This window comes from Bos javanicus, chromosome 9, assembly GCF_032452875.1.
Source record: "Bos javanicus breed banteng chromosome 9, ARS-OSU_banteng_1.0, whole genome shotgun sequence".
Taxonomy (NCBI): Eukaryota; Metazoa; Chordata; class Mammalia; order Artiodactyla; family Bovidae; genus Bos; species Bos javanicus.
Genome location: NC_083876.1, coordinates 66,977,433 through 67,003,948, shown reverse-complemented (window position 1 = coordinate 67,003,948; position 26,516 = coordinate 66,977,433). Strand labels below are relative to the sequence as shown.

At 37.1% G+C, this 26,516-nt stretch overlaps 1 pseudogene; it reads left to right on the top strand.

The window, feature by feature from the left end:
- The first annotated feature begins 2,383 nt into the window (after positions 1 to 2,383).
- Positions 2,384 to 25,627, top strand: LOC133254350 (putative nucleoside diphosphate kinase; annotated as a pseudogene).
- Positions 25,628 to 26,516: the final 889 nt, after the last annotated feature.

The following is a 26,516-nucleotide window of genomic DNA, read 5'->3' as shown; positions in this document are numbered from 1 at the left end:
ACCACTGGCACCACCTGGGAAGCCCTCTTAAATGTGTACATGTGTCCTAAGTCACTTCAGTGTGTCCACCTCTTTGCGACCCTATGACCTGCAGCCAACCAGGCTCCTCTGTCCATGGGATTCTCCAGGCAAGAATACTGGAGTGGGTTGCCATGCCCTCCTCCTCTTCTTATATAATGAATCACTATTATAACCTTATGTTAATATTTATTTAAAAACTTTAAAGTTCAGCATATTTTCTAAGCAGAGCCTGAGCTACAACTAACAAATTTGGAATTAAAAAAAATTTAATTCCAAATCTTTTTTTTTTTTGATTGAAAAATTCAATTCAAAATCTTATTTAAAATTTCTTCTGATTTCTTCTTTGGCATATGTGTTATTTTGAAGTGTGTTGTTGCTGTGGTCTCAATGTCTGTACCTCCCCAAGATACAGACATATGTGTTATACATTGACATTCTAAAGCCTACAATGATGGTATTAGGTGGTGAGGCCCTTGGGACATGATGTGGCCATGAGGATGGTGATTCATGAATAGGGTTAGTACTCAAAATAGACTTGAAAGTTTCCTTGTTCCCTTCCACCATACGAGGACACAACAAATAGACTTGGACCCAGGTCCTCACCAGATACCACATTTTCTGGCATATTACTTAATCTTGTGCTTTTCAGTCTCCAAAACTGAGAGATAAATGTCTATTCTTTATAAGCTACTCAGTCTGATATTTTGCTATAGCAGCTAGAAATGGATTAAGACAGTTGTTAATATCCAGTTTTTTGAGGTCTTTTTAGATATTTTATTGTCGTTAATTTCTAGCTTTAATCTCTTATGGTCAGAGAATACATTTAAATACTTTAAAATTTATTAGGACCTGTTCTTTATTCTAGCACACAGTCTAAGTGAATGTTCCATATTCAGTTGAGGAAAATGACGTTCTGCTGTTCCGAGTTGGAGAGTTCTATAAAGGTTAATGGAGAAGGCAATGGCAAGCCACTCCAGTACTCTTGCCTAGAAAATCCCATGGATGGAGGAGCCTGGTGGGCTACAGTCCATGGGGTCACCACGAGTCAGTCTCGACTGAGCGACTTCACTTTCACTTTTCACTTTCACGCAATGGAGAAGGAAATGGCAACCTACTCCACTGTTCTTGCCTGGAGAATCCCAGGGACGGCAGAGCATGGTGGGCTGCTGTCTATGGGGTGGCACAGAGTCGGACACGACTAAAGCGACTTAGCAGCAGCATAAAGGTTAATTAAATTAAATTGGTTGATAGAGTGGTTCTTTATGCATATTCATTTGTTGTTTATTTGTTCTATCAATTATTAAGAGATAAATATTTAAATCTCCATGGTAATTAATGGTATTTCTATTTAACCTTTCCAGTCTAAAATTAGTTATCTATTGTTTCATAACAAATTACCCCCACATTTAGAAGCATAAAAAATAAACATTTATTACCTCAAAGTTTTTGTGGATCAGGAATTCAGAACCCATTTTTTGGGTGTTTTCTTCACTTGGGTAGGTCTCTTATGGAACTGCAGTCAAGACATTAGTCAGGGCTATAGGCTGACTATAGCGTATATCCTATGGTACCACAGGCTATGTTACCTACCTTATAGCCTATGGTAAAGAATCCTCCTCCCAATGCAGGAGACATGGATCGATCCCTCCTCCCTGGAGGAGGCAAATTGCTTCAGTATTCTTGTCGGGAAAATTCCATGGACAAAAGGAACCTGGAGGGCTACAGTCCAGAGAATTGCAACTGAGCAACTGAGCATGCATACATGCATAGTCACCAGCAGGCTATAATGGGACTGAAGGATCCACTTCTAAAGTGGTTTTTGGCAGGAGGCTTTAGCTCTTGCCTCATGTGATGTAAACTACTTCCCCTCAAGCATGTGATCTGAGAGGCAGAAAGGAAGGAGGAATCTACAGTACTATTTATTATCTAGTTCCAGAAGTTACATACCATCTCTTTTGTGGAATTTTAATCATTAGAAGCAGGATAAGATCATACTCAAGGAATAAAGAATTAACCTCTACCCGTTGAAGGAAGAATATTAAAAAATTGTGGGTATGTTTTAAAATGACCACAATCCTGTAAGATTCTGCTTTGTATATGAAGCAGTATTATCAGTGTATACACATTAGTATTATTATGTCTTCTTCAAAATCTAATATTTTATTACTATGAAATGCCTCTATCTCTAGTGATATTTTTCATCTATAATCCATTTTCCTATTGTTCATATCAGTTCAGTTCAGTCACTCAGTCGTGTCTTTGCAACCACATGGACTGCAGCGTGCCAGGCCTCCCTGTCCAAGGCCAACTCCTGAAGTTTACTCAAACTCATGTCCATTGAGTCAGTGATGCCATCGACTCAATGAGGTGAGTCAATGAGATGAGCCATCTCATCCTCTGGAGTCCCCTTCTCCTTCTGCCTTCAATCTTTCCCAGCATTAGGGTCTTTTCTAATGAGTCAGTTCTTTGCATCAGGTGGCCAAAGTATTGGAGTTTCAGCTTCAGCATGAGTCCTTCCAATGAGTATTCAGGACTGATTTCCTTTAGGATGGACTGGTTAGCTCTCCTTGCAGTCTAAGGGACTCTCAAGATGAGTCTTCAACACCACAGTTCAAAAGCATCACTTCTTTGGTGCTCAGCTTTCTCTATAGTCCAAGTCCCACATCTGTACATGACTACTGGAAAAACCATAGCTTTGACTAGACAGACCTTTGTTGGCAAAGTAATGTCTCTGCTTTTGAATATGCTGTCTAGGTTGGTCATAACTTTTCTTCCAAGAAGCAAACATCTTTTAATTTCATGGCTGAAGTCACCATCTGCAGTGATTTTAGAGCCCAGAAAAATAAAGTCTGTCATTGTTTCCACTGTTTCCCCATTTATTTGCCATGAAGTAATGGGACCAGATGTCATGATTTTAGTTTTCTGAATGTTGAACTTTAAGCCAACTTTTTCACTCTCCTCTTTCACTTTCATCAAAAGGCTCTTTAGTTCTTCACTTTCTGCCATAAGGGTGGTGTCATCTGCATATCTGAGGTTATTGATATTTCTCCTGGCAATCTGGATTCAGGTCATCAGATTGTTCATATATCTACTCCATATTTCTGATAATTAATGTTTGCTTGACATGTTTTTTCTATCCTATACTTTTCAATCTGAATGTTCATATATAGAATGTATCTCTTACAGCCAATATTAAACTGAATCTTGCTTTTTCATCTAGATTGATAACTATTGCCTTCTTACTGGGGTGTTGATATGTCCACTGTCTAGTGCAGTGACCACTTACCACATATAGCTATTTAAACTAAAATAAATTACAATAAAGACATAAAAAATTCAGATCTTCAGTCAACCTAGCCACAGTTGAAATGTTCAAAAACCATTTGTGGACAGTATAGGTGACATATGGACAAGGAACATTTCCTTTATAACTGAAAGTTCTATCATGCAGTTCTTCTTTAGACAGTTTACACTTAATATAATTGATATGATTGGGTTAAATAAACCAGCTTTTTGTGTTTTGTATTTTCTCCATATATTCTTTATTCTTTATTTTGTCTTTTTCTTTCTTTTGGAATTATTTATTTTTTAGTATTCTATTTACATCTGCACCATTGTACATATATATTATACATCATATATACATAAATATCTTGTACATATATACATTGATATAAATAAGTTATACATCATAACACATTATAAATGATAGTCTACATATATGTACATACATTCTGTGTATATATAAATGGCATGCAATATGCAACTCTTAGATGGTGATGATAAGTCTACAATTATTCTTTTCTTTGTTTCTCTTTATTCTGGTTGATTTTAAGATTATTATGTAATCCTTGGTGTGGTAAATTTTATTATTGCAAGCATGCATGCTCAGTTGTGTCTAAATCTTTGCAACCCTGTGTACTGTAACCTGCCAGGCTCTTCTGTCCATGGAATTTTCCAGGCAAGAATACTGGAATGGATTGTTATTTCCTTCTCCAGGGGATCTTCCCAACCCAGGGATCAAACTCATGTCTCTTACATCTCCTGCATTGGCAGGTGGATTCTTTGCCACTGTGCCAGCTGGGAGTATAACTTAAAATGGATTTCTTTGGTGTTTATATTGCTTAGGAATCATTAAGCTTCTTGAAAATGTGAGCTCAGAGTTTTCATAAAATTTTGGAAAATTTAAGCAATTTCTTCTATAATCTTTTATGTCCTTTCCCACCATCACCCCCGCCTGCCTCTATATCTGAGATCAAGTCTGATTCTGTTCATTTTTCAAAAATTATTTTTTCTAGCTCTGTGAAAAATACCATTGGTAGCTTGATAGGGATTGCATTGAATCTATAAATTGCTTTGGGTAGTATTCTCATTTTTACTACATTGATTCTTCCGATCCATGAACACGGTATATTTCTCCATCTATTAGTGTCCTCTTTGATTTCTTTCTCCAGTGTTTTATAGTTTTCTATATATAGGTCTTTTGTTTCTTTAGGTAGATATATTCCTAAGTATTTTTTTCTTTTCGTTGCAATGGTGAATGGAATTGTTTCCTTAATTTCTCTTTCTATTTTCTCATTATAAGTGTATAGGAATGCAAGGGATTTCTGTGTACTGATTTTATATCCTGCAACTTTACTATATTCATTGATTAGTTCTAGTAATTTTCTGGCGGAGTCTTTAGGGTTTTCTATGTAATGGATCATGTCATCTGCAAACAGTGAGAGTTTTACTTCTTCTTTTCAAATTTGGATTCCTTTTATTTATTTTTCTTCTCTGATTGCTGTTGCCAAAACTTCCAAAACTGTGTTGAATAGTAGTGGTGAGAATGGGCACCTTTGTCTTGTTCCTGACTTTAGGGGAAATGCTTTCAATTTTTCACCATTGAGGATAATGTTTGCTGTGGGTTTGTCATATGTAGCTTTTATTATGTTGAGGTATGCTCCTTCTATTCCTGTATTCTGGAGGGTTCTTATCATAAATGGATGTTGAATTTTGTCAAAGGCTTTCTCTGCATCTATTGAGATAATCATATGGTTTTTATTTTTCAATTTGTTAATGTGGTGTATTACATTGATAGATTTGCAGATATTGAAGAATCCTTGCATCCCTAGGATAAAGCCCACTTGGTCATGATGTATGATCTTTTTAATATGTTGTTGGATTCTCTTTGCTAGAATTTTGTTAAGGATTTTTGCATCTATGTTCATCAGTGATATTGGCCTATAGTTTTCTTTTTTTGTGGCATCTTTGTCAGGTTTTATTGTCATCAGTATTAGGGTGATGGTGGCCTCATGGAAATACAAAAAACCTCAAATAGCCAAAGCAATCTTGAGAAAGAAGAATGGAACTGGAGGAATCAACCTGCCTGACTTCAGTCTTTACTACAAAGCCACAGTCATCAAGACAGTATGGTACTGGCACAAAAACAGAAATACAGATCAATGGAACAAAATAGAAAGCCCAGAGATAAATCCATGCACCTATGGACACCTTATCTTCGACAAAGGAGGCAAGAATATACAATGGAGAAAAGACAATCTCTTTAACAAGTGGTGCTGGGAAAGCTGGTAAACCACTTATAAAAGAATAAAACTAGAGCACTTTCTAACACCATACACAAAAATAAACTCAAAATGGATTAAAGATCTAAATGTAAGACCAGAAACTATAAAACTCCTAAAGGAAAACATAGGCAAAACATTCTCTGACATACATCACAGCAGGATCCTCTATGACCCACCTCCCAGAATATTGGAAATAAAAGAAAAAATAAACAAATGGGACCTAATTAAAATTAAAAGCTTGTGCACAACAAAGGAAACTATAAGCAAGGTGAAAAGACAGCCTTCAGAATGGGAGAAAATAATAGCAAATGAAGCAACTGACAAAGAATTAATCTCAAAAATGTACAAGCAACTCCTACAGCTCAATTCCAGAAAAATAAACAACCCAATCAAAAAATGAGCCAAAGAACTAAATAGACATTTCTCCAAAGAAGACATACAGATGGCTAACAAACACAAGAAAAGATGCTCAACATCACTCACTGTGAGAGAAATGCAAATCAAAGCCACAACGAGGTACCATTTCACACCAGTCAGAATGGCTGCGATCCAAAAGTCTAGAAGCAATAAATGCTGGAGAGGATGTGGAGAAAAGGCAACCCTCTTACACTGTTGGTGGGAATGCAAACTAGTACAGCCACTATGGAGAACAGTGTGGAGATTCCTTAAAAAACTGGAAATAGAACTGCCTTATGATCCAGCAATCCCACTGCTGGGCATACACACTGAGGAAACCAGAATTGAAAGAGACACGTGTACCCCAATGTTCATTGCAGCACTGTTTACAATAGCCAGGACATGGAAGCAACCTAGATGTCCATCAGCAGACGAATGGATAAGAAAGGTGTGGTACATATACACAATGGAGTATTACTTAGCCATTAAAAAGAATACATTTGAATCAGTTCTAATGAGGTAGATGAAACGGGAGCCTGTTATACAGAGTGAAGTAAGCCAGAAAGAAAAACACCAATACAGTATAATAATGCATATATATGGAATTTAGAAAGATGGTAATGATAACCCTTTATGCGAGACAGCAAAAGAGACACAGATGTATAGAACAGTCTTTTGGACTCTGTGGGAGATGGAGAGAGTGGGATTATTTGGGAGAATGGCATTGAAACATGTATATCATCATATGTGAAATGAATCACCAATCCAGGTTCAATGCATGAGACAGAGTGCTCAGGGCTGGTACACTGGGATGACCCAGAGGGATGGGATGGGGAGGGAGGTGGGAGCGGGGTTCAGGATGGGGAACACATGTACACCCATGGCAGATTCATGTCAATGTATGGCAAAACCAATACAATATTGTAAAGTAAAAAATTTTTTAAATAAAATTATTTTTTCTCTTTGATTACTATCTATTGTTGTATCTATGTGTCTTTGTTTGGGCTGCTATAACAAGTTATCATACATTTAGTGCCTTATACAGCATAAATTTATTTCTCAGAGTTCTAGAGGCTAGAAAGTTCAAGATCAAGAGGTTGGCAGATTCTGTGTAAGGTGAGAGTTGACTTCTTGGTCCATAGACCATACGACATATGGGTAATTGAGCTCTCAGGGGTCTCTCTTAGAAAAGCACTAATTTCACTCATGAGGTCTCTATTCTCATGACTTAGTCACCTCCCAAAGGCACCACCTCCAAATTCCATTACATTAGCAATTAGGTTTTATCATATGACTTTTTGGAAGGACATAAACATTCAGTCTCTAGCACTATGGGTTATCTTTTCTTTGTAACATATGTTTTCAAGCCCCTTTACATTACATTTTTTTATGTTTTATATTGCATTTGCATTTTTTTAGTTAGATTCTGTAAGTTTTAATTTTATGATTTCCTTTTCTATTGTTCTTGTATTCATATTTAATTTCTAATGCTTTGAAAATGTTTACAGTGGAGATTTTTATGTTCTTATCTGCTTACTCAAACATCACTGCTATTTCTGGTTGTTTCTATTACTGCACTTTTTTTTTTTTTTTACTACCACGGATTATATATTTCTACTTCTTTGTGTGTCCATTAATTACTGACTGATTGTTAAAATGATGAAGTATTAAAATTTTATGTTGTTGAGTGTCTGGACTTTGATTTCTTCGTTTCAAATATTATGTTTTTTGTTTTGTATATTAGTCACTTCTTGGCCTTTTGGCTAAGATTAGGTGTTTTGTGGATCACCATAATCCTTTCAGTGTTAGTTGTTAAGATTTTTTTTAAGGGTATAAATGCAGTAGACTTCACTTTAGGTCTAGTTTGCTGCTGCTAAGTGGCTTCAGTCGTGTCCGACTCTGTGCGACCCCACAGATGGCAGCCCACCAGGCTCTGCTGTACCTGGGATTCTCCAGGCAAGAACACTGGAGTGGGTTGCCATTGCCTTCTCCATTGTGTGAAAGTGAAAAGTGAAAGTGAAGTCGCTCAGTCGTGTCCAACTCGTAGCGACCCCATGGACTGTAGCCCACCAGGCTCCTCCATCCATGGGATTTTCTAGGCAAGAGTACTGGAGTGGCTTGCCATTGCCTTTCCGTTAGGTCTAGTTTAGCTCTTCTATTAATGCATGACTCCTCTAAGGTAGGTGTAGGATTATAGAACTGTAATACCTCTTCACTGTAACTGGCTGGAAATGACAGTTACAGCCAGTAGATTGACAGTCTTCCAATCTTGTATGTTCAACTTCTAATTTATATACACGGTTCCTCTGTATCTGGAATTCTTCATGTGATTTCATAGAATTTCAAATTTCCTGGAAAAACTTGATATTCAGTAAAAAATAAAAGTGGACCAACAAATAGATTCCTGGAGGTTTATACCACAAAATCATTCTTCGCCAGTACTCTGCTTTGCAAGTTTAAGTTGCCTCCCCAAACTCTGATATTTATCTTGCAACTCAGTGGACTGCTGTGCTTTGCTAGGGTTTTCTCTGCCTGACCTACAGTTCATAAACTGTCTCCAGCAGAAAGCTGGTTCAATCACTGGCACCAACTAGTGTGTTTCATCTTTCTAAAGACATTCTTTTTCTCAAGGTACTATTTTCTAGTGTCTTAAAATAGCATGTTTCCATTTTCCCCAGTTGTTCATATTTTCCCTAGTTGTTTATATATAGGAAATTCAGTACCTATTAGTTCCTCATGGCTAGGAGTAAATGTCTCAAAGTTACAGTTAAAAAAAAAAAAAAGACTGGATATTTAATACAAATAATGATAATCCATCCTAATGACTTAAGAAATGCAATGAGCAGAACAATTTTGAGGATCACAGCCTCATACTAGTCTATTACTTCTTAGCATTTGATAATATGATCTTTGAATTGGCTCACAAGGTTTAAAATTTTTTCAAACTATACTTAATAGCTTCTCACAAACTCTAAGAAAACAGGAGAAGATCACGAAAATAATTGGGAAAATAATTTCAGCTAAGAAAGTTAACATTTCTTACAAATCTATAAAATTATGTCAGATTATTTATTGAATTTATCCATTTTATAAATAATGAGGAAGTCATAGCACTACTTATTAATAAGCTAAGGACTCTCAAAATGTATTCTCTAAATCATTAATCACTAAATCTTTTATTGGCAATGAATGTGGTAACATTTTATCCTACAAAGTAGTATTAAAGGTCAGAAAATTAAAGAGTTGATTTAAAAGGTAGGAAACTTTTTTTTGAAAAAGTATGTTTTATCTATCTACAGTTGGGTCCGACTGTACATGGATTTTTAAAAATACTAAATATTCTGGTGCTGCACAACACACAACTGGTTGAATCTGAGAATGCAGACTGCAGATATGGAGGAACCATGCATGTAAAGAAAACATCAACATGGAGGGTTAGTTATAGGTATACATGGATTTTTTAAACTGAATAGAGAGGGTTGAAACCCTCACTCCCACATTGTTCAAAGGTCAATGTAATTTAAAAGACTAACTTAAAAAGAAAAATGTATAAGTTAGAACAGCATAGATCTGAAAGGAACAAATTATAATTCAAGACAAAATTGTTAAAACACTCTGAAAACAGAAAAACTTAGAAATACTATTTTAATATTTTACTTAGGAGGAATTAATTAAATCATGCCATTAAACTGGATGGAAATAGGGGCTTCCCTGGTGACTCAGTGGTAATGAGTCTACCTGCCAACACAGGAGACACCGGGTTCAATCCCTGATCCTAGAGATCCCACTTACCTTGGGGCAGCTGGGCCCATGTGGCACAATTATGCCTGGGAGCCACAAGTACTGAGACCACATGCAACAGCTGCTGAAGCCCAGGCACCTTGGAGCCCGTGCTCAGCAGTGATAAGGCCACTGTAATAAGAAGCCTACGCACCACAATTAGAGAGTGGCCACCACTCTCTGCAACTGGAGAAAAGCCTGTGCAGCAGCAAGGACTCCACACAGCCAAGAATAAATAAATAAAATTAATTTTCTAAACCTGCATGGAAATAAATGTAGTAATAAAAAAGTTTCCAAAATATTATAGGACCAGTACAATACAGAAAACTAAGTCAGTTACATGGCCAATACAAAAGCTTCATGTCAATTATGTATGCTTTTTAAATTATTTTTGAAGCAAATATATTAAAATGTAAATTTTCATTAATTGCCACACATAAACATGTAATCTGCGGAAGAAAGAATGGCATAAGAGAAATTAACCCCACAGGCTAATCACAAAGTACAATTATATTTTGTGTAATTTCTATAGCTCTATCTAGAAAATGATACTGTTTAATTGTTAAGATTCTAAAATATGAAAAAAATAAAATTTTAAAATAGCAAATAAAAGAAACATTAAAAATAGAAAAAAAATTTAAAATCTATGAAAAACTTGTCAAAAACATCTATGGAGAAAGGATAAATATACTCTAGACAAATTCATGGGCTTTTTAAATTACAAAACTATGGAGGATCAGGTTTTTTCAATGAATAATTTGAGACCGAATATGAATTATAATATTTTGACCTAGTACTGTACATTCAATTCTACTTAAAACTTCATTTAAAGGAGACTGAAAGTAGTTCTAGGGCTTCCCTGGTGGTTCAGTGGTAAAGAATCTGCCTGCCGACACAGGAGACAGGGGTTCGATCCTTGGTCCAGGAAGATCCCACATGCTTTGGAGCAAAAGCCCAAGCACCACAACTACTGAGCCTGTGCCCTAGAGCCGAGGAACTGCAACCACTGAGCCCACAGGATGCAACTATACTCTCTAGAACCCACACTCTAGAACCTGTGCACCACAACAAGAGAAGCCGCCACAATGAGAACCCCACTCACTGCAATGAAGAGTAGCGCCAGCTTGCTGCAACTAGAGAAAAGGCCATGTAGCCATGAAGACCCTGCAGAGCCAAAATAAATTAATACTTTTTAAAAATATAGTTTTAGTTTTTTGAGAAGCCTCCATACTGTTTTCCACAATGGCTGTACCAACTTACATTCCCTGCAACAAGGTACAAGGGTTCCCTTCTCTTCACATACTTATAAATATTTGTAATTTGTAGTCTTTTTGATGATAGCCATTCTTATAGGTGTGTGGTGATACCTCATTTTGGTTTTCATTTGCATCTCCCTGATGATTAGTGCTGTTGAGCATCTTTTTTATTTCCCATGCCCATTGGTCACCTGCATTTCCTCTTTGGAAACAATGTCAGTTCTTTTATTTTTTAATGAGGTGTTTTTTTTTTTCTTTTTGATGTTGAGTTTTACAAGCTGTTTATATATGTTAGATATTAATACCTGATTGGTCATGGCATTTGCAAATATTTTCTCCCATTCCGTATGTTGTCTTTTTGTATTGCTGATGGTTTTCTTTGCTGTACAAAAGCTTTTAAATTTACTTAAATCCCATTTATTATTTTTTGGTTTTATTTCCATTATTCTAGGAGATGGATCAAAAAAAAAACTGCTGTGATCTATGTCAAAGAGTATTCTGTGTATGTTTTCCTCTGTTTTATAGTATCCAACCTTGCATTTGGGTCTTTAATCCATTTTTGCTTCTTTTCATAGGCTGAAGAAATTGATGTCTATCTTGTACTTATGAAAATAAAGATTTTAAATTGGGAAGTAACATGATCAGATCTCTGTTTTAATTTAATTTAATTTAATTCTATCAGTGTAGAGGATTGATTAGAACAGCTGAGTAAGGAAAGTAGAAACAAATGACCCTAATAAAAAAGTATTGTATTCCTCAGTCATCCATTCTTTATAGAGACCCTGCTATGACTAGAATAGACACTGTGGCTACTACAGAAAACATAGCATTTACATTCCAATGAAGAAACAAATGATAAATTAGTTAAAAAGGTTTAAATGAGTCATTAACGATTTGTTTTAACACTGTGAAGGAAATAAACAGGGTACAACATCTATAAAGTGAAGGCTCTTTAAATAGGGTGTCAAGAGAGCTGCTCTGAGTAGGTGACACTTAAGCTGACATCTGACAGAGCACAGAACTCCGATGAATGCAAGGTCATTAGGGAGAAGAGAAAATATTTTGGAGATGTTTGAGCAAGTGCATTAAAAAGATTGTTAGCCAACCGGATATGGGGATTTAAGGATTATTCTAAAGTTTCAGGTTGAAGCAACTGGCTATCTGGCAGTGTTAATACTGAGATAGGAAATACAGGAGGACTGTCAGATGTGAGTTAGAACTGTTGAGGTAACTGCTATTGGACATGCCAGTTGGTTATTTTTAGTTCTTTTATCATATTTCACAGTCCTCCCATGAACAGTTCACATATTCAAGGGAACAGATTTCTCTATGACATTGAGGAATGGGTATGAAGGGAATAACTAGAAGACATAGCTAGCCTAGAAACAAATATAAGTGTACAAAATAATTAAGAATAAATATTTGCACTAAGTGTTCCACTAGAAAACAGACTCTGAAGGAAACATATTTTTGCTAACATTTTATTGGGAAATACAATCCCAGGGAAGCATGAACACTGGGAAAATGGAATAAAGTAGAGGTGTGTGTGTGTGTGTGTGTGTGTAAGTGTGACAACTCAGTTGTCTCTGACTCTTTGCAATCCCATGGACTATAACCCACCAGGCACCTCTGTCCATGGGGGTTATCTAGGCAAGAATACTGGAGTGGGTTGCCCTTCTCCAGAAGATGCCCTTCTCCAAGGGATCTTCCTAACTCAGGGATCAAAACCTGGTCTCCCACACTGGAGGCAGATTCTTTACCATCTAAACCACCAGTGAAGGCCTAGTAGAGGATGAGATAGGACAAAATAAGGCAGAGTGTTATGGATTGGGATACAGCTTTATGTAAACTGATGCCTGGGTCATGTACGACATCTTTAGAAAGATCACATAAAGCTACTCTGCCTTTATTTTATTTTATTTTATTTTGGCTTTTAATTTTATTTTATTTTTAAACTTTACATAATTGTATTAGTTTTGCCAAATATCAAAATGATTCCGCCACAGGTATACATGTGTTCCTTTAAAAGGAGGGAGAAGAGAGAAGAATTTATCCACTCACTCCCATACCCCTTCAGTCAAAGTTCCATCTTTTATGAATTAGCCCCTTACACTTCCAAGCTGCACATGTGTGGTGCTTAGTGAAATGGAGAGCTGCAACCCATATCTTGAAAATCAGTGACAACGTGGAACATAGAAACAGGAAGTAAGAGGAAGTTGTATCCAGGTATTAAAGGGAGATCAGGAGCAGCGGGCACAGTAGGAATATCAGTCTAAAGCAGAAGCAGCTGCCACAGCAGCAACCTGGCTCTAGGCCAGTGAGACACAGCAAGTCACTACTGTAAGTAGAAAGCAGGGCAGGTGAGCAGGCCTGGGGTGGTGTATAAACTGAAGCCAAGGCACAGAGGATGGTGAGGGGCAGAAGCAGGGGTAGACAAAGAGGTCTACCCTCTTTGACACATAGGAAGAGATAAGGCCAGATCATTTTAACCTTAAAACACTGGTTTCACTCTTAGTAAAAAGGGCAGCTATTGGTATACTGCTTTTTGAAAAGATGTCTCTGCTAGGTTGTGTTGAAAATAGCCTCTCAGAAGCAAGTGTATACGTAAGACAATCAGGGAAGCAGAAATCCAGAACTTGTGATGGTGTTTTGAACCAGAGGAGTAGCTTGGGTAGAGAGTAGTGACAGGTTTGGACATATTTTAAATGTAGAGCCCACCGGATTTCCTTGCTTCACACTTCTCAAAAACTCAAATTTCCAGTAGATTAAGAAGCTAGTTTTTCAAACTGTTAAAACTAAAATAAAAAAAAAGCATTAGAAGGAAATACAATCAAAAATAGGGAAGATAACTTTTTAAAATTCAAAATTCATAAACAGGTCAACATTAAAATAAATAAAATGAACAGACAAGCAATAGTCAAGTAGAAAATACGTGTGATATATAAGATATTAGAGTTTAGTACTTCAGTTCAGTTCAGTTCAGTCGCTCAGTCGTGTCCGACTCTTTGCAACCCCATGAAACGCAGCATGCCAGGCCTCCCTGTCCATCACCAACTCCCAGAGTTCACCCAGACTCACGTCCATTGAGTCAGTGATGCCATCCAGCCATCTCATCCTCTGTCGTCCCCTTCTCCTCCTGCCCCCAATCCCTCCCAGGCATCAGAGTCTTTTCCAATGAGTCCACTCTTCTCATGAGGTGGCCAAAGTACTGGAGTTTCAGCTTTAGCATCATTCCTTCCAAAGAAATCCCAGGGCTGATCTCCTTCAGAATGGACTGGTTGGCTCTCCTGCAGTCCAAGGGACTCTCAAGAGTCTTCTCCAACACCACAGTCAAAAGCATCAATTCTTCGGCGCTCAGCCTTCTTCACAGTCCAACTCTCACATCCATACATGACCACTGGAAAAACCATAGCCTTGACTAGATGAACCTTTGTTGGCAAAGTAATGTCTCTGCTTTTGAATATGCTATCTAGGTTGGTCATAACTTTCCTTCCAAGGAGTAAGCATCTTTTATAGCCTTATAAATTCAACAGGAAAAAGGCAAACAATTCAACAGAAAAGTGGGCAAAATGTACATGAAGAATATTCACATAAAAATGAAACAGTAGCAATATAAATACAAAAAAGCACTCAACCTTGTTGGTTAGCAGGGAAAAAAAAAAAAAAAACAAATTAAAACATGAAATGTAGGTTTTTATCCATCAGGTTGAAAAAAAAGAAACGTTGAAACATTCACAGATTGGACAGACATGATAATGGGGTGTTCATATACTGTCCAGGGAAGTATATAATTGGCCAATGCATTGAAAAGCACATACTGATAAAATACATTGAAATGTAAAATACCTATCATCTCAACCCAGCAAGTCTACTGAATAGCTATTCTAGATAAATATTCTCATATCACTAAAAAAGCGTATGCAAGATACTCAGTATATTATTGAAAAATAAGTTTCACAAATTTTCACCAACAAAGACTAGATAAACCTCTGAGGCATACATACCAGCTAAAAGAATAAAGTATATCCATAGGTCCTGACATGGAAAAATATCCAATATATAACTTACCTAAAAAAGGAAATTTCCAAAAAACACATAACATTTGCATGATAAAAGGATGTGATGACTATCTGAGTAGAACTTTTCTGAGTCCACACAGTTGTGAGGTTAGATAGGGAAAAATAAAGTAATTATTAATTATGGTATTAAAATAGCCTATTTGAATAGCTTAATTATTCATTCCTAAGCCTAAGTGAGGAGAAAGCAATGGCACCCCACTCCAGTACTCTTGCCTGGAAAATCCCACGGACAGAGGAGCCTGGTAGGCTGCAGTCCATGGGGTCGCTGGGAGTTGGACACGACTGAGCAACTTCACTTTCACTTTTCACTTTCATGCACTGGAGAAGGAAATAGCAACCCACTCCAGTGTTCTTGCCTGGAGAATCCCAGGGACAGGGGAGCCTGGTGGGCTGCAGTCTATGGGGTCGCACAGAGTCGGACACAACTGAAGGGACTTAGCAGCAAGCCTAAGTGAATTATATATTCCTACATGTCATACTGCATTATTTGTCAGTCTCTTATTATCAGATATTACTTCAAATAATACAATAAAAATACAGTGCAAGTCAATTATAATGTAAAAATTAAAATCATACAAAAAATATAGAATGCCATGAAATCAATAAAAGTGACTTTGAGAACTATACAAGTCACAGAGCAGACCATTTCATCAGTCCAGTTAGCAATTAAAGAAAAGAAAATGAAGCATGGGAACAAGAAAAATGCTTTAAACAACATTGTTTTAAAATCAAAATGTTTAGCAAACAGAGCTTGCATATTTTAGCAAAAACTACCTGCTTTAGAACCCTGTTGCAAAAGTCAGACATGAAGCAAATTACTTCATATTGTGCTTTTATATAATTTTGTCAGAAAAAAATTATAGCAAAACACTCTAGATACATACCTTGGGAATGCCAAGAAATAAACCAATTAAAATGATATCCCTGCCAATATAGAGGAACTGTGGCTCCCGAGGCATGCCAGATACAGAGAAACTGAAGATGTAATCGACCAGATTTTGGAAATAACTACAACAGGAGGTCTGAAAAACAAAAAGGTCATTTTCATCTCATCAGTCTTAGATGAAGAGATCAAGCCCTGAGCCTTTGGAGTGGGACCACTGACTCCAAGACCATAGACTACCAGAGAACTAACCATAGGGAGTATCAAATAGTGAGAACTCACACAAAAGAAACCACTTGAACACAAGACCTGGCATCACCCAACCACCAGTAGCACCCTGTGCAGGATGCCTCATTTAAACAACAAACAAAATGAAAATACAAACCCAATCATCAGCAGGATTACCACCTCACTCAGCCTTGCCCATCAGAGCAGGGAATAAAACAACTCAGCTCAAATCTCACCCTATATGAAGCTTACACAAACCACTGGACCAACCTTACGAGAGCAGAAACCAAAAGAAAGAGAGAATACAAACTTGAAGCCTGGGAAAAGAAGATCTCAAATACAATAAGTTTTTTTTAAAAAATGAAAAGGCAGAGAAATACTACACAAATGAAGGGACAAACTAGAAACACAGAAGTCCAAATAAGAAGAGGAAATAGGCAAACTACCTGAAAAGTAATTCAGAATAATGATAGTAAAGATGATCAAAAACCTTGAAAACAAAATGGAGAAAATATAATAATCAATTAACAAAGATCTAGAAGAATTAAAGAATAAACATACAGAGATAACACAATTACTGAAATTAAAATACTCTAGAAGGAATCAATAGTAGGATATCTGAAACATAAGAATGAATCAGTGAGCTGAAAGATAAAATGGTGGAAATAACTTCTGAAGAGCCGAATAAAGTAAAAAGAATGAAAATAACTGAGGACAGTCTCAGAGACCTCTGGGACCATATCAAATGTACCAACATCCAAATTATAGGGGTCCCAGAAGAAGAAGATAAAAAGGAAGGATATGATATAATTTTAGAAGAGATTATAGTTGAAAATTTCCCCAACATGGAAAAGGAAATAGTCAATCAGGTCCAAGAGGCACAAAGAGTCCCATACAGTATAAACCTAAGGAGAAACACGCCAAGACACATACTAATCAAACTGACAAAGACTAAACACAAAGAATAAATATTAAAAGCAGCACGGGAAAAGAAACAAGTAAAATACAAGGGAAAACCCCTTTCGTTTAACAGCTGATCTTTCAGCAGAGACTCTGAAGGTCAGAAGGGAAAGGCAAGATATATTTAAAGTACTGAAAGGGAAAAATCTACAACCAAAATTATTGTACTCAGAAAGGATCTCATTCAAAATTGATGGAGAAATAAAAAGCTTTTCAGACAAGCAAAAGTTAAGTGAATTCAGTACCATCAAACCAGCTATACTAAAGGGACTTATATGGTCAAGAAATACAAGAGAAGAAAAAAAGATCTACAAAATCAACACCAAACAATTAAGAAAATGGCAATAGGAACATATATATCAATAAATATTTTAACCGTAAATGGATTAAATGCTCCAACTGAAAGACAGACTGACTGAATGGATACAAAAACAAGACCCATATATATGCTGTCTACAAGAAACCCACTTCAGACCTAAAGACGAATATAAACTGAAAGTGAGAGGATGGAAAAATATATTCCATGCAAATGGGAAGGAAAAGAAAGCTGGAGTAGCAATCCTCATATCAGACACAATAGACCTTAAAGAATATTACAAGAGATAAGAAAGGACACTACATAATTATCAAGGGATCAATCCAAGAGGAAGACATAACAATTGTAAATATCTTGGCACCCAACATAGGAGCACCTCAATACAGAAGACAAACACTATTAGACATAAAAGGAGAAATTGTCAATAACACAATAATAATAGAAGACTTTAACACCCCACTCACACCAATGGACAGATCATCAAAAGAGGAAATTAATAAGGAAACACAAGTCTTAAATGATACATTAGATGAGATGGATCTCAGTGATATCTTCAGGACATTCCATCCAAATGCAGGAGAATACATATTCTTCTCAAGTGCACACGGAACGTTCTCCAGGATAGACCACATCTTGGGTCACAAATCAAACCTCAGTAAATTTAAGAAAATTGAAATTGTATCAAGCATCTTCTCTGACCACAATGCTATGAGACTAGATATCAATTACAAAAAAAAAAAAATGTAAAAAACACAAACACATGGAGATTAAACAATACATTTCTAAATAAACAACAAGTTACTGAAGAAATCAAAAGAGAAATTAAAAAATTTCTAGAAACAAATGACAATTGAAAACACAACAACTCAAAATCTATGGGATGTGGCAAAAGCAGTTCTAAGAGGGAAGTTTGTAGGAATCAACCCTACCTCAAGAAACAAGAAAAACATTGAATAGACAACCTAACTTTACAGCTAAAACAACTGGAAAAAGAAGAACAAAAACACCCCAAAATTAGTAGAAGGAAATAAATCATAAAGATGAGAGCAGAAATAAATGAAAAGAAATGAAATAAGCAGTAGTAAAGATTAATAAAACTAAAAGCTGGTTCTTTGAGAAGATAAACAAAATTGACAAACCTTTAGCCAGACTCACCAAGAAAAAAAGAAGAATCAAATCAACAAAATTAGAAATGAAGAAGGAGAGGTTACAACAGACAATGCAGAAATACAAAGGATTAAAAGAGTCTATTATGAACAACTATATGGCAATAACATGGATAACATGAAAGAAATGGACAGATTCTTAGAAAAGTTCAATCTTCCAAGACTGAACCAGGAAGAAATAGAAATTATGAATAACTCAATTACAAGCACTGAAATTGAAGCCGTGATCAAAAATCTCTCAAAAAACAAAAGCCCAGGACCAGATAGCTTCACAGAATTCTATCAAGCATTTAGAGAAGAGCTAATGCCTATCCTTCTAAAACTTTTTCAAAAATTTGCAGAGGAAGGAACACTTCCAAACTCATTCTATGAGCCCACCATCACCCTGGTACCCAAACCAGACAAAGATAACCCAAAAAGAAAACTACAGGCCAGTTATCACTGATGAACATAGATGCAAAAATCCTCAACAAAATTTTAGGAAACAGACTTCAGCAACTCATCAAAAACTCATACACCATGATCAAGTTGAGTTTATTTCAGGGATACAAGGATTATTCAATATTTTCAAATCAATCAATGTGATACACCATATTAATAAGTTGAAAGATAAAAACCATATGATAACCTCAATAGATGCAGAAAAAGCCTTTGACAAAATTCAGCACCCATTTATGAATAAAACTCTTTAAAAAATGGGCATAGAAGGAACTTACTTCAACATAGTAAAAACCGTATAGGATAAGCCTACAGCAAACATTATTCACAATGGTGAAAAACTGAAAGCATTTCCCCTAAGATCAGGAATAAGACAAAGGTGTCCACTTTCCCACCTATTATTCAACACAGTCCTGGAAGTCCTAGCTACAGCAGTCAGAAAAGAAAAAGAAATAAAAGGAATCCAGATTGGAAAAGAAGTAAAACTCTCACCGTTTGCAGATGACATGATACTGTACATAGAAAACCCCAAAGATAGTATCATAAAATTACTAGAGCTAACCAGTGAATTTAGCAAAGTTGCAAGATACAATATCAATACACAGAAATCACTTGCATTTCTATATACTAACAATGAAAAATCAGAAAGAGAAATGAAGCAATCAATCCCATTCACCATTGCAACAAAAAGAATTAAATATCTCGGAATAAACTTACCTAAGGACTGGAAAAGGTCAGTTTTCACTCCAATCCCAAAGAAAGGCAATGCCAAAGAATGCTCAAACTACTGCACAATTGCACTCATCTCATCTCACACGCTAGTAAAGTAATGCTCAAAATTCTCCAAGCCAGACTTCAGCAATACATGAACTGTGAACTTCCAGATGTTCAAGCTGGTTTTAGAAAAGGCGGAGGAACCAGAGATCAAATTGCCAACATCTGCTGGATCATGGAAAAAGCAAGAGAGTTCCAGAAAAACATCTATTTCTGCTTTATTGACTATGCCAAAGCCTTTGACTGTGTGAATCACAATAAACTGGAAAATTCTGAAAGAGATGGGAATACCAGACCACCTGACCTGCCTCTTGAGAAATCTGTATGCAGGTAAGGAAGCAACAGTTAGAACTGGACATGGAACAACAGACTGGTTCCAAATAGGAAAAGGAGTACGTCAAGGCTGTATATTGTCACCCTGTTTATTTAACTTACATGCAGAGTACATCTTGAGAAACGCTGGGCTGGAAGAAGCACAAGCTGGAATCAAGAGTGCCAGGAGAAATATCCATAACCTCAGATATGCAGATGACAACACCCTTATGGCAGAAAGTGAAGACGAACTAAAAAGCCTCTTATGAAAGTGAAAGAGGAGAGTGAAAAAGTTGGCTTAAAGCTCAACATTCAGAAAACTAAGATCATGGCATTTGGCCCCATCACTTCATGGGAAATAGATGGTGAAACAGTGTCAGACTTTATTTTTGGGGGCTCCAAAATCACTGCAGATGGTGACTGCAGCCATGAAATTAAAAGATGCTTACTCCTTGTGGCTTCCCTGGTGGCTCAGAGGTTAAAGCCTCTGTTTCCAATGCAGGAGACCTGGGTTCGATCCTTGGGTTGGGAAGATCCCCTGGAGAAGGAAATGGCAATCCACTCCAGTATTCTTGTCTGGAGAATCACATGGACGGAGGAGCCTGGTGGACTACAGTCTACAGAGTCGCAAAGAGTAGGACACCACTGAGCGACCTCACTTCACTACTCCTTGGAAGGAAAGTTATGACCAACCTAGACAGCATATCAAAAGCAGAGACATTAATTTGCCAACAAAGGTCCATCTAGTCAAGTCTGTGGTTTTTCCATTGGTCATGTATGGATGTGAGAGATGGACTGTGAAGAAAGCTGAGCACCAAAGAATTGATGCTTTTGAACTGCGGTGTTGGAGAAGACTCTGGAGAGTCCTTTGGACTGAAAGGAGATCCAACCAGTCCATTCTAAAGGAGATCAGTCCTGGGTGTTCATTGGAAGGACTGATGCTGAAGCTGAAACTCCAGTACTTTGGCCACCTCATGCGAAGAGTTGACTCATTGGAAAAGACTCTGATGCTGGGAGGGATTGGGGGTAGGAGGAGAAGGGGACAACAGAGGATGAGATGGTTGGATGGCATCACCGACTCGATGGACATGAGTTTGAGTGGACTCTGGGAGTTGGTGATGGACAGGGAGGCCTGGAGTGCTGTGATTCATGGGGTCGCAAAGAGTCTGACACGACTGAGTGACTGAACTGAACTGAACTGAAGGAGACAAAAGAACTGTACAGAAAATTACAAGACATTGATGAAAGAAATAAAAGATGACATAAACAGATGGAGAGATATTCCATGTTCCTGGGTAGGAAGAATCAATATCATGAAAATGACTATACTAACAAATGTAATCTACAGATTCAATGTGATCCCTATCAAATTATTAGTGACATTTTTCACAGAACTAGAACAAAAAGTTTCACAGTTCATATGGAAAGACAAAAGATCCCAAATAGCCAAAGTAGTCTTGAGAAAGAAGAATGGAGCTGGAGGAATCAACCTTCCTGACTTCAGATTATACTACAAAGCTACAGTCATCAAGACAATATGGCACTGGCACAAAAACAGAAATATAGACCAATGAAACAAGATAGAAAGCCCAGAAATAAACCCATGCACTTGTGGATACCTTATTTTTGACACAGGAGGCAAGAATATACAATGGGGCAAAGACAGCTTCTTCAATAAATGGTTCTGGGAAAACTGGACAGCTACATGTAAAAGAATGAAATTAGAACACTTCCTAACACCATACACAAAAGTAAACTCAAAATGGATTGAAGACCTAAATGTAAGACCAGAAAGTATAAAATTCTTATAGGAAAACATAGGCAGAATCCTCGAGGACATAAATCAAAGCAGGATCCTCAATGACCCACCTCCTAGAGTAATGGAAATAAAAACAAGTAAACAAGTGGGACCTGATTAAACTTAAAAGCTTTTGCACAGCACAGGAAACTATAAGCAAGGTGAAAAGACAACCCTCAGAATAGGAAAAAATAATAGCAAGTGAAACAAGTGACAAAGGATTCATTTCCAAAATACACAAGCAGCTCATATAACTCAATACTAGAAAAACAAACAACCCAATCAAAAAGTGGGAAAAAGGCCCATACAGACATTTCCCCAAAGAAGATATACAGATGGCTAACAAACACATGAAAAGATGCTCAACATCACTCATTATTAGAGAAATGCAAATCAAAACTACAATGAAATATCTCCTCACACCAGTCAGAATGGTCATCATCAAAAAGTCTACAAACAATAAATGCTGGAGATGGTGTGGAGAAAAGGCAATACTCTTGCACCGTTGACGGGAATGTAAATTCATACAGGCACTATAGAAGATGGTATGGAGAGTTGTTAAAAAACTAAGAATAAAACCACCATATGACCCAGCAACCCCACTCTGAGGCATATACCCTGAGGAAACCAAATTGAAAAAGACACATGTATCCCATTGTTCACTGCAGCACTATTTACAATAGCTAGAACATGGAAGCAACCTAGATGTCCATCGACAGATGAATGGATAAAGAAGTTGTGGTACATATACACAATGGAATATTACTCAACCATAAAAAGGAACACATTTGAGTCAGTTCTAATGAAGTGGATGAATCTAGAGCTTATTATAAAGAGTGAAGGAAGTCAGAAAGAGAAAGAGAAATATCGTATTCTAACACATATATACAGAATCTAGAAAAATGGTACTGAAGAATTTATTTACAGGGCAGCAATGGTGAAAATGGAGAAGGCAATGGCACCCCACTCCAGTACTCTTGCCTGGAAAATCCCATGGATAGAGGAGCCTGGAAGGCTGCAGTCCATGGGGTCGCTGAGGGTTGGACACGACTGAGCGACTTTACTTTCACTTTTCACTTTCATGCATTGGAGAAGGAAATGGCAACCCACTCCAGTGTTCTTGCCTGGAGAATCCCAGGGACGGGGAAGCCTGGTGGGCTGCCGTCTATGGGGTTGCACAGAGTCAGACATGACTGAAGTGACTTAGCACAATGGTGAAAAAGACATAGAGAATAGACTTACAGACATGGAGAGAGGGGAAGAGAGGGTAAGATGTATGGAAAGAATAACATGGAAACTTATATTACTATATGTAAAATAGATAGCCAATGGAAATTTTCTGTATGGCTTAGGAAACTCAAAAAGGGGCTCTGTATCAATCTAGAGGGGTGGAATGGGGAAGGAGTTGGGAGGGAGCTTCAAAAGGGAGGGGATATTTGTATCAGATCAGATCAGTTGCTCAGTCATGTCCGACTCTTTGCGACCCCATGAATCACAGCACACCAGGCCTCCCTGTCCATCACCAACTCCCAGAGTTCACCCAGACTCACGTCCATCAAGTCAGTGATGCCATCGAGTCATCTCATTCTCTGTTGTCCCTTTCTCCTCCTGCCCCCAATCCCTCCCAGCATCAGAGTCTTTTTCAGTGAGTCAACTCTTCACATGAGGTGGCCAAAGTACTGGAGTTTCAGCTTTAGCATCATTCCTTCCAAAGAAATCCCAGGGCTGATCTCCTTTAGAATGGACTGGTTGCATCTCCTTGCGGTCCAAGGGACTCTCAAGAGTCTTCTCCAACACCACAATTCAAAAGCATCAATTCTTCGGCGCTCAGCCTTCTTCACAGTCCAACTCTCACATCCATACATGACCACAGGAAAAACCATAGCCTTGACTAGACGAACCTTTGTTGGCAAAGTAATGTCTCTGCTTTTCAATATGCTATCTAGGTTGGTCATAACTTTCCTTCCAAGGAGTAAGTGTCTTTTAATTTCATGGCTGCAGTCACCATCTGCAGTGATTTTGGAGCCCAGAAAAATAAAGTCTGACAATGTTTCCACTGTTTCCCCATCTATTTCCCATGAAGTGATGGGACCGGATGCCATGATCTTCATTTTCTGAATGTTGAGCTTTAAGCCAACTTTCTCACTCTCCACTTTCACTTTCATCAAGAGGCTTTCTAGTTCCTCTTCACTTTCTGCCATAAGAGTGGTGTCATCTGCATATATGAGGTTATTGATATTTCTCCCGGCAATCTTGATTCCAGCTTGTGCTTCTTCCAGTCCAGTGTTAAACTATGGCTTATTCATTTTGAGGTTTGACAGAAAACAACAAAATTCTGTAAAGTGATTATACTTCAATTAAAAAATAAATTAATTTAAAAAACAAAATAAAATTAATGATCCAAAAATATTATATCCCTTATTTTAATAAAATTAAGAAAAATATTTATTCTTTAATTTTTATCTTATTTTCAAGATAAAATGCAAATAAAACTTTTCCCCTCCATTTGCAATGAAATGTTCTTTTTCTTTAAAGAATTTATATTGAATGACATCTTGTACAAATTGTATTCAATCAATAGATAACATGTCCCAAATATCTTGGTGCTGCTTTAAACTTTGATAACTTCAGATGCATAAACTTTACAAACTTACCCCAAAAAACTCATTTGAAAGTTTATTTATTTACATTTCCTATACATGCATTTAATTTTGCAGAAGGCAAGTCAGAGTGATGAGATATGGAGGGTGGGGAGTGACAGGGAATGAGAATTTTGATCATATATCACGGGTGATCAGATAGCATGGGTAGGGGAAATGTTTCTAAACTGACTCAGGAAGATTATTGCTAAAACTTGACTCTAAAAGGATGGTGACTAAAGCCCAAGGTTGAGGCACAGTCCAGAAAAGACCTCAGAAACACCTGACTACAGTTTGGTCAAGGAGAGTGTCTTTGTCACTCTGAAGTTTTTTAGGGGAAAAAAGAAATGTTTACAATTAGTCAAACAAAATTTTAATTTAAAGATACAGAGTTTCCAGGTTCAGCTCTGGCACAGCAGAACAGGAGTCATCCACATCCCTCTAGCTTCCTGGAACTTAGCTGACATCCAGAGCACCTTCATTGCCATCAGATGACGTGCACTGAGGCCTCATGGGCAAGATCATCAAGGCCTTTGAACAAGAAGGATTCTGTATTGTGGCCATGATGTTCTTTCAGGTCTCTGATGAACACTTTGAGCAGCAATATGTTGCTCTGAAAGACCGCTCATTCTTCCCAGGGCTAGAGAAGTGCATGGACTCAAGATCAGTTGTGGCCATGGTCTGGAAGGGCCTGGATATGGTTAAGTCAGGGAAGGCTGATGTTTGGGGAGACAACCTGGCAGACTCTAAGTTGGGCACCATTCTCAGGACCTCTGCACTCAAATTGGCAGGAACATCATTTGTGGTAGTAATTCAGTAGAAAGTCCTGAAAAAGAAACCAGCCTACGGTTTAAGCTGGAAGAATTGGTTGATGACATGTCTTGTGCTTATGACTGGATCCATGAAAAAGAAGTGGACAAAGCAGCAGCCTCCTGGGCACCACTTGATGTGTCCCTGGATACAGCTCTTCTTACTTAGATGCAGTAGGATTGATCATTCTTCTTTAAAGCTAGTTTACCAATAAAACCTTTGGAAACTGGAGGGAAAAAAAAGAACTATGGAACACTTTAGCAATAGGGAAACAGATCAATTTAAGTTTATTTTCAGATTTATAAATATACATGAACAGACAAAGAAAGGATAGCACCCAGAACTGATTATCAGTTGAGAAAAAGAAATTAAATTAGGTTATGACTGCATAGCTTACATAAAAATAAATACCATAGGAATTCAAATTACAACAAAACAAAATCACTTAAAAAGTATAAATGAAAATATCAGAGATTATCTAGATAATACGGGGCTTGAAAGTTCTTTCTAAACAAATCACAAAGCTCAGAACCACAAGAGAAAAATTACTTGAACTCATAAAAATGTAAGAAGCCACATGCAAAGTTAAACTATAGGTCAAAGACTGTGAGAAATTGTTTTCAAATCATTCATGGGTACATGGCTTATGTATATTTTTTTAAGTTTCTATGAACCACTGACAAGAAAGTAAACAATCCAATATAAAAGTAGGCAAAGAACATCAACAAATAACTCATAAGAAGATTCAGTTTTTTAAAGATATAAAAATTGTTCAACCAGTTATCTCAGAAATCTAAATGAAAACAGTAAAATATTTTTCCACTCTAAGTCAAATAAATTGATCACAAAATTTAAAGGTTAATTCAATTTAGTGCTGGTAAAAATAATAATAGCATAACAGACTTTCTCATATTCTTTGTTCATGAATCTTATTATTCTTTTGAGGAACAGTTTGACAGGATCCACACATGTGAAACATACATTGCCTTTGGCCCAATTATTCCACTTGCAGAAATGTATGTTTCACAAACAGTCTGTTTTACCTCAGCCCTTGTTTCTCTAATGTGAATTACTCATATTTGATTCATAAGGG